At 42.6% G+C, this 18,132-nt stretch overlaps 1 long non-coding RNA gene across 1 annotated transcript; it reads right to left on the bottom strand.

The window, feature by feature from the left end:
- Positions 1-5,391: 5,391 nt before the first annotated feature.
- Positions 5,392-13,424, bottom strand: LOC128087738 (uncharacterized). Its single transcript, XR_008209971.1, has 2 exons — positions 7,630-13,424; positions 5,392-5,787 (listed from the first exon to the last, which is right to left on the bottom strand). It is a non-coding gene; the product is annotated as an uncharacterized LOC128087738 (long non-coding RNA).
- Between the last annotated feature and the right edge of the window lie 4,708 nt (positions 13,425-18,132).

Genomic DNA, 18,132 nt, shown 5'->3' on the forward strand with positions numbered 1-18,132 from the left:
GTCTACAAGCTGTGAGAGCCAAAGCTTTTTATCTTCAATATTTTTTCCTCATGATTTAAAAAAGACACAAAAAAGACAAAAGAATGCTAGTGTACCTCAGTGTGTACAGTTCAGCATGTATAGCTAGTGCTAAGGACAGCTAATACTTGAAAGTTGATAATATAGGTAAGGTTTTGTAATTGTATGAAGATACTCAAGTAGTTACACAAAGTAAAAATAGTGCAGAGTTTCAAACAAGATGTTGCAAGTACTTCATGGTGCCCATGAAAATTACTCCACCAAGAATATCTACTCTTCCCAGCAAATTAGATGTGAACTTGAGTTGTCCAGGTTTTGTTTTCTACAATACCTTCTTACTTGGCACTGCATCCTGAAGTGCTGAGAAATCTCAGTAGATTCCAGAAATATGCCATCCTCTCATAATGATTGATCCAAGTTAGAAAAGCTCTTGTTCAGAATTAGCTTTTATCTTACCAAAAACATTAATGCAGACAGGAATTGGAGCTGCTGCTAATGTTGGTTAGATATTCCATTATTACACTTTCAAAAACAAAGCCAAATTATCCTCTCTCCTGGCATTTGTTTGCAACCTGTGTCTGTTCAGTAAGTTAATAACTCATTAAGCATGAGTTATCTGTGGCAGGAACCATCCTATTGTACTGAACCGAACACAAGGAAATCCTCCTTCGTGGCCAAGGACAGCATAACTTCAAAATATTAGAGACTATTCAGAGCAAAAGTTCCCCAAGATAAATTCCGTTTTTCCTTCTTGATCTTTTAGGATGTCTCCTCTGTACTGTCATTTCCTGGTACTTAATTCTGAGTTTTCCAAGTTATTTCAGTTGTCTCATTTTAGCTCCTCTCATTTGCCCTTCCCTACTGGCCAGCAGGTTAACAATTAAGGAGGGACAAGTAAATCCACACAGTGCTGTCCATGTGTTTTAGGGTTTTTTTTTTTTTAAAGCATGGTTCTGCTCTGAGTTAGGTTTCTTGTATATGTTCACACCATACCCAGCAGCCAGCCTCCATTAGTAGTTTCAGTAGTCTTTGAAGAAGCCTAATTGGACCTCTTGGATGTAGGCAGAGTAAAGGTGCAACTTCCCAGCCTGGTATTTAGATCCAAGTTTTTTTTATTCATTTAGACCGTAAAGGTTTATTTTAGCATGAGAACGGTTGGTAAAGTCACAGATATATCTATGACTGCTATGACTGTCTACGTACATTTGACTCCCATGTTTATACTTGGCTCTGAAGAGTCATTCCTTCAACCCCACTGGAAAGTGTCAGTCCTAAAATAATTGTTTTCCCTAGGAACAGCATTATACTGGTAAGAATGACACGTAGACCCTCTCCAGATTGCTATATTGCAATTATTAGGGGAACAAGAATGCAGATTATTGCAAACAAGAATGAAACTCAATCACAGTATTGTCTGTATCACATGTTTCAAATTACACTCAAGCAGCTGTGATAATTAGCTAGGAAGTAATTCAGTATCATAAAAGTTCTTTGTTACAAGGAAAAAAAATAGGAAAGCCATAGTAAAGTGAGAAAACTGAACTCAAGGAGCAAACTCAGTAAGCATCCTGCTTGGGCTCAGCATGTAAATCCCAGGAAGAACCCCACCTTTAAAAAAAAAAATCTGTTTAACCCCATTCCATTTTAGAAACACATGATTGTGTGCTTGAAATAACTCAATATATAAGCAGAAAAAGCAAACACCAGAGCTATCAGGAACTACTGAAGCCATCAAAGCCATTCCTCTGCAGCCACAGGCTAGCCAGACTCTGATACTGAACTAAAGCAAGTGTTCACTGTACCTAAAGTACACGCAAAAATGTTGGGGAAAATAAACAGTCACTTAGGAACAAGTCAGACAATATCAATTTCCACAAAAGCTGAAGGGATACAGGAAGATGGAAGCCTCACAGCACTTGGCCAATACAAATGGAGCAGCCCATTGCCTCTTACTGCAAGGTAGACATCCATCCGTGTACTGAAGCATGCATTTCTGCCAGAATGAGGAGGTTTGAGGTATACAGGTGTGATATCATTACTGGTGCTACAGCCAGAAGAAAAAGGATTCAAGCAAGAATCCTGGCTGTCTCACAGAGTACAGAAACACAGCTCTGAGGGACATGCCAGGATAGAAAACAGCCACAGAGTAAATGGACACTTGCAGCAAGGCAGTAATAGTAGCATTTGTTTTGTATGTGTTTAGCAAGCCACTGAAAAGCAATGTCTGTCACTTTCACACAGATCATAAATGATATTTGGAATCTCTCATTCAAGAGAGATGAAGTGTGACCACTTACATTTTTCTCTGCCACATAGCCCTCTGAGCTCAGAAATGTAGGCTGCAATACTGTTATTTAGTAGTTCTTAGTAAAAGGCAGCATCTGACAATGTGAAAGGTATTAATATTTACACTCAACTGAGAGCAAGCTGCTTGTCAGTATCATTCATCTACTGAACACCAAAGCCTTGTCTCCTGAGTCACTGCAGCTCATCTTTTTTTCCCTTTCAACTTAAAACTGCCTTTCTTGCTGTGACCTATTTTCTAGGGAACATACGCTCAGCTAAAGCTGGAAGATCAAATCAGAACTGTAGCTACACTTTCTTTGAAGAGATACATCCTTTGCATTTGAAATACAGCATATTGGTTTCTTTCTGGCACTTATTTCTAAATGGAAACACTAAATCTGATGGGAAGCCTAACTAATTGAAGAATCAGCCATCCTTATTACCAAAAGGACTTCTGGATTACAGCAGCAAAAGCTCCCCCGCTCCCCTCCCCCCCCAAGCAGGTTGGAATAGCTCTACAAGCAACTCAGTTGTTACCTTTTGTCTGTAATACCCACAAAAGGCAGATGGGAATAGCTCTGCTGGTCTGACTTCTGATTAATTTGTTCCCAGCTCTACTTACATGGATATGTTTGCTGTTCTGAAGCCTGCTAGACCCTCACCAAGGATAGAATCAGTAAGGTTGGAAACTACCTTTAAGATCATCTAGTCCAATCGTTAACCCATCCCTACCATGTCCCTCAGTGCCACAACCACATATTTCTTTAACACCTCCAGGAATGGTGACTCTACCACTTCCGTGGGCAATCTGTGCTCACCACTCTCTCTGAGAATGTTTTCCTAACATCTAACCTGAACCTGCCCTGGTATAACTTCAGAACGTTACCACTCATCCTATCACTGGGAGAAGAGGCTGACACCCACCTCACCACAACCTCCATCCAGGTGATTATAGAGAGCAATGAAGTCTTCTGGAGAGGAGGAGGCTCAGGAACAGACAGTTCCAGTTGCCTCAGCTACTCCTCATAAGGATGCAGGCCCTCCACAGACTTATTGCCCTTCTTTGGGCATGCATGTTAATTGAACCCAGCAGGAAGAAATACCTTTGAGATTCTCCTTATGTTCAGCTCAGCATGAGATATGCTCAGATTTGCTCCAGCACCTTCCCACAAAAGCTAGATTCTCCTGAGCAGCACTCAGACCCAGTCTTCCTTTCACTGGCTCCAAGTTAAGGGGAAGATCTAAATCACACAGTGGAAATCCCCTCTTTCCAGAATACATGAATTCTTCCCAGCTCAAACCAAGGTGGAGGATGTTCATCGGAAAGGAAGATCCAGAATTGGCTGCAGTAGGTAAGTCTGGACAAATTTAGCTGTAGAAAAGTAAAATCTTCAGTTACGCAGCTGGTGAGCTGCAATCTGTACTATACACTGCAGCTCTGAGTTAACATAATGGCTTTAACTGAGCACATTTTCCTCACGATCTCATAGCAGTTCCTCAAGTCTGTGCCTGACACATGCCTTTAGCAGGCCATTCTCCAAGGTCTCCCCTTTTTCTCCTTATGGACTTCATGGACACAGAACTCAAGTTCTTCAAGTACTAGAAGTTACTTTAAAAGTTCCCCTTCCCCCAGAAGGGCACTGCTGCTAGCTTGTGAACATTAGAAGACAGCTACTGCATAGACAGAGTCAGAGGCAAGCTCTGCAACTGGAAATGGCTCCATTAATATCTTCTGCATCATTGGTCAAGGGTCATACCTAAAGCTCTCAATTGAATGTGCATCTTTCCTTTTGCTTCACTGTGAACTGAATCAAGACCTTGGCCTCCATCCAAGAGCCCCTATACTTCTGACTGCACATTTACATGCTGCAGTAAGAGAGGCTGAACTCATCCTGTAAACATTTCCCTATTTTTAAGCTGCAGAAATGCCTCCATACACCCAGATCTGCAGCTTTTGGAGCTGTGGTTTTTGAAGTAGTGGTTCAGTTAGAAATAAAGCCTTATTTTTAAAAATGGCTTTGATCTTTTGACTTGTCAATTTTTAGTTTTTACAGATACACAGTATATATAAAAAAAGGGAAGTTCTAGAAAAGAGCTGTAAGAATAAGTACATCCACAGTAGTTTTAAACTAGCACGTTTCTTGTGCTAGAGGATAAAAGGTCAGGTCTTTCAGGCTAGGTCAGCTGGAAAACACAGTGTTCCTTCAAGATAGCAAATTGTCAGACCCTCAGATCATCTCTTTGCTTGTCCATTGTCCAAAGAGACTTGGCCTCAGTGAAGGAGGAAAAAGCGTAGGATTTGATCAGCAACCGAGAAAGTCCTGAGAACAGATTCTTTTTCTCCAGCTGTTTCCCATCATGTTTCTCTATGTATCAACTTTAGACAGACTAACCCAAGGGAGTGGTGCTCCAGAAGTGATGATGAAGGTGAGAAAGCAGCTTTATGCTCTGAGAAAAACAGCATGTGCCCTAGTGCTGATTTTCCATATTCCCTTCCACTCAGTCTTATATGCATTTTGACAGATACTATCTGTAAAGCAGGGGTGGTTTTTTTTTTTTTTTTTTTTTGCTCTTTTCATATAATTTCAGTGCATATCAGGTCACAGCAAGATAGCCTTGAGGAATTGATGCAATGGATTTAACACACAGCTGCAGACATCATAGAAACCTTCTGCAAGATTACCTTGACCTTCTGGCACATGAGCAGCCAACTTCCAAATGAATTATAACTATCCTCATACTCAAAGTGTAGTAACATCATGCAGAAGGCCAACTGTCAGGAGTGACAAATAACAGAAGGAATTCGTCATCACCATGTTGTGCAGCTTCTCCCTGAGATGACCAAAAGACACTAATGCCAGCCAGGCCCATGCCCCAGTTTTCAGAAGTAGCCAGCACATTGCTATTGGCACACCATTTTAGTCCAATGCAATTGCTTTCCTATCTCTAAGCTGCTTTTGTAAAGGCTGATGTGAGCTCCTTAGCTGCTTAGGTTTTACTGAAGTTTCTACTCTGCTCATATTAATTAAGAGGCAAATAGTACTAATTAGGATCCATAATGAGTGTTAAGTTGGCAGAGAGATGATGTATCAAAAATACAGTGTTTAATGAGTATGTGGCAGATATTAGTCATCTCACTTAACACAGCTGGCAGAGGCTCCTCTCACAACAGAGTAGTCTGGTGAAAAGGAACCAAACACAAACACTGCTTTCCTTTGCAGAAGCATTTGTGGACCACTAGCTGACCTATCAGGTCACCAATAAACATCTGTCAAAAGCTTTCCCTGTCAGTCAGCCACTGCTCTGCTGGAAGACCCTCACAACTTCAGGAGGCCACAGTGGCCAAGTAACACAAGCTGCACTCAGCCACATGCCCAGCAGAAACCCGTCCATCACAGCCAGCAGTCGCTTAAGTCCTCAGCAGCAGCAACTTCACAAGAGCACACTACAGAATATGGATATCCTGTGGTGCTAAGCCGCCACCTGCAATAAATAGCGAGGAATTCACTTTAATCGCTTCATTAGAATATGAAAGTCACAAAACATGCTGCTTTAGGAACTGAATGTTTATTGCCATTTGCAGTGTTTTACTGCTTGGTAAGCTCCCCTAAATGGCTAGCTGCTCTTTCCATCAAAAACTCATTTCATTTTCCTAAGTACTGCAGAGCTGTAGAAATTGCAAACAAAAAGACATCCGCAATTTGGGCTTCGTAAGTAGTTGAAAAATCTACACTTAAAATTAACTGGGAGGTTTTAGGGTATGTTTAGCCAAAAAGCTCACATTTAACAGTAGCCAGATAAGGAAACTTTAAGAAATTAATGAAAATAAACTACATTGCATAAATCCTTTGATAGCCTTGCCTGGAATATCAGTCAGAGTATTTTTACCAGCATCCATGAGATGCAGCTGCACTCACCTTGGAGATATTGGTGTCTGCTCAGTCCTGCATTGAAGACAAAGCTACAGTTGAACATCACAGATGAGGAGAAAAGGAAAACTAAGTTTACCTGTAATCTGTTCTTCGCCTTTTCACTACAGTCAAGACTCGCAGAACATTAATCAAAATTGCCTGATTGACAATGAGCAGCACAGTTTGTTTGTTTGTTTTTAGTAAAGAGTGATTTGGGTAACATAGTTATTCTGGCCAGGCTACAAATGCATGCAGACACTCTGCAATGACCTTTTCTAAAAGGCCTTCTAACTTCCCCTCTGCTTTTATAGTACGGGCTCCCTAAAGTTTTGTTAGGAGAAGTGATAAGTTCTTTAGTTACTACCAAAGGACTAAGGTCTGCTTCAGGCTTATAGCAACCAGGTAACATGCATCATAAAAAAAGGGTTTAAAACATGCCCTGTATTACCTCCTGTAAACACTGCCAACTCTCATTATGGGCTCAACAAATCAAGCACTGTCCTGAGCTGGCCAGAGAGCCCAAAGTACCTGCCAGTGCTAACAAGGACTGTAATGGCAAGGAAGAAACCATCGCATCCCTCTCAAAACTCTGGATTTTGCAGTTGAGTTTAGTCCTTTCCTCCAGATAAAGTGGAAGCATAATCCTAAGTGAAAGAGAAAGCACTTTTCTTCCTTACATAAGGGAACCACACAACTTGGTTTAATAGCATATTTTGCAACATAGGCTGTTCCCTACCCTTTAACACTCAAACCACTACAGAAATAACAGTGCTTCTAGCAATCTGTAAAGACACAGCAATAAAAGAGCACTACATTTCACAGCAAGACAAGAGGGCTGAGTACGTCAATTTTTTCCTCATTTCACAGTGGCTTTTACCTAGAGTGGAATGGCCATTTTGGATACAAAGCACATTTTCCTTGCTCCATATGTGTTGGTTTGTGAATTTGCTCTCTGCAGATTTCTCATTCTGAGAGCAACCGTGTCCTTGTAACCATGGAAACCACTTTCAGCAAATTTCCTCAAAATACAAAAGCAGAAGGATGCAGAAGAACAAACATTTTAAGAAGGTTTTACACAAGGAGTATGACAGCATCTCCACAGAAGCATTCCAAATGGCTTGAGGATTATGCAGAAATGGATAAAGTCACAGTTTCCTGATGCTAGAGGGCTGGTTGCCAGGCTGCTCACCTTCCTAGCTGGACTCAAAACAGATGCGTTAGGCTCAGACTACATAGAAGACTTGCACTTGTACAGTGTTGGAGCTTTCCTGAACATTTGGTGAATCAGGTGACTGAGCACTGAATTTTCCTGGAAGCATAAGACAATCCAGGACAGAATCCCACCAATTTTTAATCATGTTTTTAAGAATGATAACTTGAATTGCCTTCAAAATAAAAAAATAAAGGCATGCACCTGTATAAAACCATAAGAGGAAGAATCATCTGAGCAGATCTTAGTCTTCCTACTTTAGTTTCCAACCTGCAGCTGTGCCTGCAAATGGCAAGAGTAAATACCATTTGGGAGACCATTCCACCCTAATGCCTCCCACCAGCAATTCCCCAGCTTCGAGGGACTCCTTGAGCCTGCTGAAGTTTGTCTAGAGGGTAAAACTCAAGGCAAATCTTCTCCAAGTACTTTTCCAGGGTCCCTTCCAAACCACGTCAGCTTCTTGCACCAGCACCATCCTCCCGCAGGCAGCACAACAGGCAGCACCCACTCCACATGAACAACCACCTCTGTTCATACTGAACTAGTCTGCTAGTGCCACTTCATGGCCCTCTGTACTCATGCTAGAAGAAATAGTCTCTCTACTCATTCACCCCTCCTACATCACTCATTATTTTGTACATCTGTATCATATCATCCACACAGCCCTTTTCCAGGGATGGAAAACTCAGTCTGCTCAGAGAGACAAAAATCTTTCTCCCACTGCTGCAACACATCTTAACATGGAGGAAATAGAGCTGTGGAGAGGAGGATGAACCTATGGGCTACATACTGACTTTTCTTTTAGCCACTGTATTTTTCATTAGTACTGAGCAATAAATTATAGTTATTATAAACCCAGTGTCACACTTAAATGGCAGTAATTAAATCAGAGCCCAATTTTTATGTGAGGCCTTCACCAGAACTTAGATTTACCAGCATTAAATTTCATCTATTATCATACACCTCAAACTCAGCAACTCCATCCCTATCCCTCAGCACCTCCAGAACACCTGGATGAATACTACCAGGCCTGGATATCCATTAGTTTTCATTTTGTTTATTTGTAGCTCTGCCTGTTTCACTATTACTTCAAAATTCAGGCTGATTGTTTGCTGAACTCCTACTGAAAAGGACATTAGGAATTTCCCCAGCTTCCTCCTCTGCAGCAAGCAGAAAACTAATTAGTTCCTTTGCAGTAGCCTTGTCCACATGGCTGTTAGATGACCCCAGTAATTTCTAGTGGACTTTGATCTTTGTTTAACCATACAGCCTCTGCCCCTCCCTGGGATTTCACAGCTGTTGCTCAAGGCAGCATTGACAGCATGCAGCTGTGTGACCTTGGATCTGGTTGCTGGAAACAGAGCTAGGAGAAGGCTTGCTGGGGGCCTCCACTCCTCTTTCCCTTGGGAGAGGCATTGACCCTCCCCTTGGTCCCTGCCCAAGCTATGTAGGTGACCTTGAGCCCAAACTTACTCCTCACCAGCCCAGATCCAGAAGTCAACTTCCCAGCCTTGGTCCTTCTCATCCCCTATGGACTCATCTGACTAGCTGGATGCCTGGATGTACCCCAGCCACCATCACTCAACTTGCCTTGATCACTGAAGGACTGAGCCCAGCCATGACCTGCCAGCCTTCCTCACTCCCAGCCTCCCTCTTCCTAATTCTGGGGACAGGCTAGGGGAAGGAGACTGCTTCGTTCACCTCACTAGCCCTCAAATTGGATTCATAATATGTTACAGTAATGAAGCTCCAGACTCACGAGGACTAAATATGAGGTGTGTTTTTGGATAGAAAGACAGAGAGGAGAGACTTCCTCTTAGCTCTGCTGTTAGACAAGGAGGCAGGGCAGCTGTGTACTCTACATTTCCCATGCATGACCTTCACCTACTTGCTTAAATGCTCCCCATTGGTCTATCTCATTCTAGGAAGGGATGAAAGTATCCTCCTGAGAGGAAAGGCACACAGCTTCCTCCCTCCTTGTAACCACTGCCAACAGCAGCAGCTGCCCTGACCAGGGCTGGGAGGTCTGGAAGCAGGCCATTAGCCTGAGCAAGTTCAGAGGCTTCATTTACAGAGCTGGGACAAGATAAGATACAGAGAAGACCTTGGTTCTCCCCTGTGCGAAACAGAAATATCACGCTGGCAGTAGGATATAAATAGGGCATCAGGTATTATTCCTAAGCTTTATACCAATATACTTACTTGCAAGAAGAAGCTCTCCATGTAAAAGCAGCAAGAAAAATCTTTACTATTGAGTATACCGTATTAAATTTCTTATGTTAGCATCACTGGTTTGAGACTTGCTTGCAGGCTTGCCTTTTAAAAATGCATGTTCTAGCAACAATATTACTATGCTAAGCTATGAAGACCTGTACTTTACCTCTCACTAGGCTTTAGAAAACCACTCCTGTAATATTACCTTCAAAAAACAGTACTAACACATTTTGTGTTTGCATATTGAGGTACATACACAGAAATTTTTGAAATAAAATTCAGCCTAAGGTCTACAGTCATGTTTCAGCAGGCTGCAAGTCTAAGCTTCAGTGGGTACCAAGGAACCTTGGAGGGCAGGAAGTTGTAACACCAGGCTTTCTCAGCATCAGATTCACCCTCGAAATCAAAATAGCTCTCCCTCCCCAATCCTTCTTTAAGGAAAGGCAAGGTAGTTCTATAGATTTTAGTTCACAGGGTTTTTACCCTTCACTCCTTCCTGTTTTGTTGCATAAGTTGTCACATAGTGACAAAGCATCAGAAGAGGAGGGAGAAAAACAGGGATATCAATGAAAAGTTTGAATGTATCTTATAATGGAACAGTTCAGATAATGAACTGTATGAATACACGGGAAGCTAGGTCTCCAGGAAGAAGCTACATTCTCCTTATTTTTAGGTTATTAGATACAGTTAGTAGAGTATTCAGGAACAAAGTAAAGATTATGAAGTCTGCATTCTGAGCGAAGAGTTCCACAGAGCATGGACAGTCTGTTATTGGTAATAATTGCAGTAGATCACAGGAGACTGCTCAGATCTGCAGTTGGAATGGAATGAGGGCTTTGATTCTTGGTCTAAAAGGCTCCCAGGAATTGCTCAATATCTACCGCATGAAGTTGACTACCATCTGTTGCCCAAAGGAAAGACATCTTCTCCACCTCCCAGCCCAGCAATTTGGTAATTGCCTCAGCTGCCACATACAAGCAGGTGCTCTGTTATCCCAAGCCCTAAAAACATCAGGACTGCACATCACACAGAGCATCTTTTCTCCCAGAGCTTTCCTACTCAAAAGGAGTAGAACTGCAGCAGACCTGGAGAGGAAAGCAGCCCTTCCCCTGGTTCTGCAGGATGGTGAGGGAAACAGCATCACACCAGCTGGCACAGCAGCAGACCCTGCTCAGCTCTGTCCTAATACTGATCTCCAGGTGGCTCATTTGGGAACAGCTTGGCTGCCTGAAAGCCATCAGCTGTGCACAGAGCAGAGGCATCTTGAATCCCAATCAAAGCAGCAATTAGATTTTACCACTTGTTAGAGTGCAGTGGCAAAGAGGTAGAAAGGTGAGGAGATAGGAATAGCTTCTTTGGTGAAAATAGCTTAATGCAGGTTCTATTTATTCAGGATAACCCTTCTTCCTGATACATGCTCCATGCACTTCCTTTTACCCCAAAATTCCATGTTCACAAGTGTCTGTTCCTGATCTGTAATTACAGTCCCTGCACCAGCCATGAGAGCACTCAGCTATTTCTAGCCTCACAGCCTGGAGTCCCATTGATTAGCATTATATCAGTCTGCTCCATGGGCCAGAATGGTAACATCACCATAGATAGACAGGATATTTCCCCTATTCAGGCTGATTAAAGGAGGTTTCCGAGTGAACTAATCTAACTGCATACAAAGCACAGAAGATAAATATCTCCCTTTGCAGCTATTACTGAATTAGCATTGATATGCCTAGTAAGCTGCACATTAAGATCTAATTGCTTCCTGCTTCCCTCATTAACCTGAAGCACTCTACCAGTGAAAATCCTACTCTACCAGGAGGTACCACAGTGCCCCACAGCCTCTGATCATCCTAGAACCTTGAATCTAGAGCTGCAATCTCAAAGCTGTCTAAAGTAATAATGCCATCTTCTCTGCTTATCACAGCCATGTAACTACTCTGCAACACTCCCTTGTCTCACTAAGCAGTATATTTCCCTGCCTATTATTTGCCTCATAGAAACCTAACGCTGTGGGTCTACAGAAAGTAATGCTTGTTTTTCACTTAAGCATTTTAAACCCCTTAAACCAAAGCCTGATAGATTAATTCTCTACTGCAATAGTACCTGTTACTATATCCTTAACCTGAAGTTCTTGTTTGCTATCATGTGCCAACACTCCTCATTTGCCAGATCTTGCCTCCTCAGTCAAATATCTAGTCAGCCATCCTCCACATCTGGTACTTCTTCACCATTTCTCAGGTTGTTAAGCACACAGATTTAACTGTAAGCCTTCTTACAGCCTAGGGAACTGCAGGTCTGGGCACTGCAATACAAAATGGGTTAAATCTCCTGGACTAGGGGAGATTGCTCAGTCAGCTCACAACCAAAGCCCAAGGTAGTAGCATTCTCCCAGCTGCATTTCAGTAGCAGTGAAGTAGAAAGGAGATCAAAGCTGAGCACTCTGAAAAAAGTCACCTACTTGCACTTGAAGATGGGCAATACTGTGTATGGTTGCGTGGACTCCACAGTCACATCCCAACAAAAAATAAACATGGAAAGCTTCCAGCAACCCAGTGTCAGCCTCAAAACCTGTACATTGCTCATTCCTAGAAGCTACGCATGAACATATTTCATTGTTTTACTCTAAAGCCTAATAACTTATTAAATCTTCATAGATATCAATGTCACATCAGTGTTTATAAAGCATCTATATTCCGTAGATGAAACGACTCCTAAGCACAGCATTTTTAGATATCACTGTGAAGTACTCCTCTATAACAGAAAGGTGCGTACACACCAGTGTTAGCAAGTGCTTGTAAAGATGAGGTTTACCACAAGCAGAACAGATGAACTCACTATGAGTAGAACAAGGTGATGACAGTAATGGGTCTTCACCAGCAGGTCAGAGAGCAGTCCAGGAGCAGAGGCTCTTTCAGCTGGGCTGCACTGAAATAGTCTAGTGAGGGGTGGAGTGGGGACAACCCAAATAGGGGTAGTAAGTCAATCAGAGCTATTAGTATCCTGTAGGACATGGCACCTGCACCCGTGTGCATTCCTCATCCTATAAAGAATGGAAGTATGCAGTGAAAAATACCTAGGCACTAAATGAAATAGAAGCTGAAATAGATAAATCCTTTACATGAGTTTCACCAAGCATTTTTAAAGGTGAAACACAGTAAGTTTTGTTGCTGCTGGATGTCTATTCCTACAAAGGAGAACACATTCACCTTATACAAGGACTCCTGATCATACACAGTAAATCTCCTTCCAACAGGGCCAACCAGGACAGCACCATTCCTTGAAGCATAACTGGTAAGGAAAAGCATGATTCTACACCCAGGTAATATCACTACAGGAGAACACCATCCACTCATACTCTAGAGATAACTTACTGCAGATTAAAAACTAAAATCCCTGGATATCTCCTCTGTTTGTACCACAGTGCTTCCCTTATTTCTCTATCCTCTCCTTTTAAGCTATCCACACACTCCCTTGCACACCCTCTCCATACACCCATAGGTATATATCTGAAGGTCATCTGAGGACCTCTGAACCCAGCTTTCATGAGGTAAAGAGAAATTTGATACATTTGTGGAAACTTCTATTGTGAGAAAAGCATCTATTAATTCAGAAGTCATGGATTCTGTTCAACACAACCATAATAGTTACAAGGGAAAATAATAGACAGTGGTTGTCACAACACAATAGAAAACATGACAAGACAGCAGAACAGCAAGGTCTTCAGATCTACTTAGATACAACAGCATTAGGCATATAAACAAGTAGGAAGAAAAAAAAGAAAAAAAAAAAAAAAAAAAAACCAAAAAACCCACAACTGCTTACCTTCAGAAGGCCAAAAAGATCCTCAGGTAAGCAGAAATCTCCAGCAAGATACCCTCACCTCCACTGCCAACCCTTTAATGAGGTCTGGTAAGAGGCGCATTCTGGCTCCACCTCTTCCAGTCAGCTGCATTGCTTGCACCTGAGCTCCCCCGGTTGGCCCTGCCTTCCCACCAGGTGCTCGATCACTGGTTCAGGCCTGGACTTAGCATTTCTGCTACAACTGTTCTTCTGGGAGTGGTAGTGGTGTGTTGTGCTTTCTTCATTTTACATAACCAAGTTGCTTTCTGCTGTGTGTAACTATTTATATTTCCAGTTTCACCTTGTATCAAGGTGATACAGCCAAGCAAGAGGTCAAGATTGCTTGCATATTGTTTCCAAATTAAACTACAATGCTAAATGAAGCTGATCTCCCTATGGAAATTACAAAGCTGGCCCCCACAGTGCTGTGTGTATTGTAAGGTTAGAAGAGAATCTGAATATCAGAAGATGGTGCTGAGGGCACTCCTGCAGCGTGGGCTGGGGTCTCATCCATGTCCTGTTGGCAGTAGCGGGCCCCTTCACAGCTGGAATGAGTCAGATCCTCAGTTCAGAGATGCAGGTAATCTCGCCAGGCAGCAGAAAGTGAATTTTACTATATAGAGTATCTTCAGACATGAAGGAGCTTTCTTCTACCTCCCAACCTAAGCAAGTTCCCGTAACAGCAGCCTTTCAAGCAAAGAATGGCAAGAAGACCTTTGTAGCAACACTTGTCCTATGATACAAGGCATCTGCCTGCTAGCACTAGGCCAAAACTAAGCACTGCAAAATCCTGTCCTCGCCACCTCTTGATGCCCCCCTGTGTGATATGGAAGTTTGAGCTCTCTCTCACCAGTGCATGTGGGGTTATAAGCTGTAACTGTAAGGATAGATGCTATGTTAGCAGTGCATGGGAGACCCCGAGGAATTCTGAATTAGTACAGTTCAATAAAAAATGCATCTGAACAACCTCCACATCTTCACTGTTGTTCTGATCTTTTATGTGAGTGCAAATTCCCATTATTAAATCTATCTGTCTATACAGTGCTACCTTGGTGCGTTTCCCTTGTCTAAATCCCCCAATGTATGTATTGCTAACAGTATTAACTATAATGAGAATGGGCTTAGAGCAAGAAGAAATTACCTGACAACAGGGAAAATGAGAATGTTCTGTGTGCTATAAAACTTGGGAACAGCACTTCAGGGTGTGAACATTTCCATAGGAAAGCAATTACATTGATGAAAGCTGACTGTAAATAGTTTGAACAATTTGTGTGTGTGTGGGGAAGGGAATTCGGAGGTAGCTGACTGGGACAGGAATGAGCATTATTATAGGAAGCAATGAGAAAACAGTCATCTATTTTTTCAGAGTTTGGTGCTGACTTACAGAGTATTCCTGCTATAAAGGGTGGCCTTGGAATCAAGGCTGAGCTTTTTAAGGTAGCTATAACAAATAATAACAAAAAGAGCGATGGACGAGATGTTGCATAGAGTGATATCATCAAGTTTCTGATGCAACACACACTGAGATGAATGGCAGTGCTTTGCACCCCTGAAGTTGCTTCCTGCAGAAATCCTGACATGCAGCATGCAGGCCCACAGTCCACCCACAGGCCTCGCTGTTGCTGCTCACACCTATGGCCTAGAGCCCCACATCACCCCTGGGGCCCTCAGCCCCCCCATGCATGCTGCAGGGGGCAGGGCCTCAGCTCCCCACAGCCTGGCCACCATCCCTGCCCAGCCAGGCCCCCTCAAAAGCCCATGGCCTGGTCTGGCTTTGGTCTGTCCTTGTACCCAGGAGGTGCTGGGCCTGCCCTGCTGTCTCCAGTGCTCTTACCTTCAGCTTGAGAAACTAGAAATGCAGGAAAGAAAAGGAAGAATACCCAACATGTCCAAGTAATGAAAAGGATAAACAGTTACACATTAAGCACTTAAGCAGAGGACTGCAAGGAGTGTTTCTGCAGGCTGATTGTTATCCAGGAGCCAGCAGCAAACAAATCCTTACACTTCAGCTACGAGGTCTTTGCCCGAGTAAGAAATTCTTTACTCAGAGGGTGGTGAGGCAGTGGCACAGCTGCCCAGAGAAGCTGTGGTGCCCCATCCCTGGAGGCTCAAGGCCAGGTTGGACTGGGCCCTGGGCAGCCTGAGCTGGTGGGTAGCCGTCCTGCCCAAGGCTGGGGGTTGGAACCAGCTGATCTTTAAAGTCCCTTCCAACCCAAGTCATTCTATAACTCTATGATAGGCAACCAGTTTGGTGATAAGTTTCTTTCTACTTACTAAGCATTACAACACTGGAGTTGTACCTCACCGATGACTTTTGTCTTTTTGCACTCTGAGTACCTCCAGAGGCTTGTTTACATATACTCGTATGAACTGGCAATCAAATATACATTAACTGCTTGCTACTATGACCACAACCCATGCAAACTCTATAATTTTACTCCTTTTCAGGAGGACTGGACCATGGAAATTACCATTTCCCATACAACTACTGTGAATCAAGAATGGGGAACACCTTCCTGTGCTCCAGGTCCTCCTGCCCTGAAGCAGGCTCCTGCCTGGGGAGCAGCTTGTATTCCCAGCGCTTCCAGCCAAAGAGTAAGCCAGGAGCTCTGGTATGACCACCCAGCCTTGAGTTCTGCAAACGGAGCTTATTTGGATGTCAGGTGGCAATGTGCTCCTTATGACTGATGGGAACCATGAAGGAGTGGCAGCAGTGCAGTGACAACCCTGGAAAAAAATTAAGGCAAATGCTTTGAGCAGACAAGTCTGGATGATTTCCTGTTTCTCAAGACATTTTTTTTATCCTCCCAGCAGAGAAGCAACTGCAAGACAAGAATGTTTCTTGCAGCCACAATGGTGAAAGAAGAGGAAGAAGCCAAGAAATGTTTTGGGGGTTTGTTTCAAGGTATTCACTTCTTTGAGATAAAATCTTTTCTGTGAGTGATTGTTTCATGACTTGAAAATTCCCCAAAAGGGTTCTGTAAAAGGGAAAAATGCATGTAAACTCTCCCCTGATGCCCAACAAACACTTGCAAGCATGTTTTGTGATCTGGAAGAGTCATTCCGAAAGAAGGAAAATGCTTGATCCACAGAGTGAGCACTTAGGACTCCACTTTGCCACCTTTTATTAGCTTCTGAACGCTTAATTGTTCAGCTGACAGTTCCTACGTGCCAAGGTCTCCTCTCACTTTTGTGTGACATTGAGGACATTACCTGGGAAGCTGATAGGTCCAAGCTCCGTATGAAGAGCTGTCAGGATACAGGAGAAGTGTGTGCCTGTTCAGTGGTGGTGATGTTACCCCAGCACTGCAGAGGAACATTACTCAGTCTGGCCTGATGGAGTAATTCAAAGAACTTTCAGACATGAGCTGGAGAACAGCTGGTCCAAATAGAATCCTGCAGAAAAGCAGACAGTTCTGAAGACTATACTGTAACATACACAAGCAAGAAGGCTCCAGTGGAAACTTAAATTCAAATTTCTGACTTTCTACTGTTTCACTCAAATAGAGGTGCTGATCTCTGCTCGCTGGTGACAGTGACAGGACCCGAGGGAACAGCATAGGGCGACTTCAGGGCTGGGTCAGGCTGGAGGTTAGGAAACGGTTCTTCACCAAAGGTGGTGGGCATGAAACAGGCTGCGCAGGGCAGTGGGCATGGCCCTAAGTGCTGGAGTTCAAGGAGTGTTTGGACAGTGCTCTCATAGAGTTTGGTGGTGCTGTGCAGAGCCAGCAGTTGGACTCAATGTTCCTCGTGGGTCCCTTCCAGTAAAATCAACTCTTCTGTGATTCTAAATACTGTCTTAATAATCATTTAAAAAAACCTTGTGCACACATAATCTGCATCTTGAATTGTAAAAAGCGAGCTTCTTTTTATTCCTCAAAGACTGGTTCACCACAGATCTTGAATGTATGAACCTACCACATGAATAATTCATACTCTGAACCTCTCCCAGTTGTAGAGACCTGGTCCACAGGAGAAAGTTGCAGTGATTTAACCAAAGGTAATTTTAAATTGATTCTGTGCACAAAGCAATATACACAGTCATTTACATTTTTTTGATTTATCAAATAAATAGATTTTAGTGAAGTGAAATAAGTTACAAAGCAACACCACTTGAAAATACTTGATAAAAATGGCTTTTGAAAAATCCAAGTGAAATGGTGCAACTTCTGTTTGTAGATGAGCTCCTTTGCATTACACTTCTCCTTCCATGAAGATTTCAACACGCATGCAACTGTTTTTAATGAGGAATGTGTTTCTACCTTTCAAGAATTAGCGGTGTTTCTCTTTCATTTTTAAATGATAGATCTTAAAGTGCTTTGAAAGAGGTAAGTAATCATAACGGGACTAACAATTCTTAAGAACATTCAAACAAACCAGGGGAAAACAGCATGACAAAAAACAATGGCACTTTGGTGCTCTAGAAAACATAATTCTAGGAAAGACATGAGGAGACAAAGTAGATTCAATAAAAGCAACATGGTATGCTGACAGTAGGACCAGGGACTGACATCAAATATTTGAACTCTCAATCCAACACACTTATTTACTAGATACTAACCCACCACGGTTAACTTAAATCACTAAAGAACTGAAAAAGAATTATAACTAACAAAATTAAAGACAAACAAACAAAAAAAGAAACACATTTCAAAC

This window comes from Tympanuchus pallidicinctus, unplaced genomic scaffold, assembly GCF_026119805.1.
Source record: "Tympanuchus pallidicinctus isolate F22 unplaced genomic scaffold, pur_lepc_1.0 scaffold31, whole genome shotgun sequence".
Classification (NCBI taxonomy): domain Eukaryota; kingdom Metazoa; phylum Chordata; class Aves; order Galliformes; family Phasianidae; genus Tympanuchus; species Tympanuchus pallidicinctus.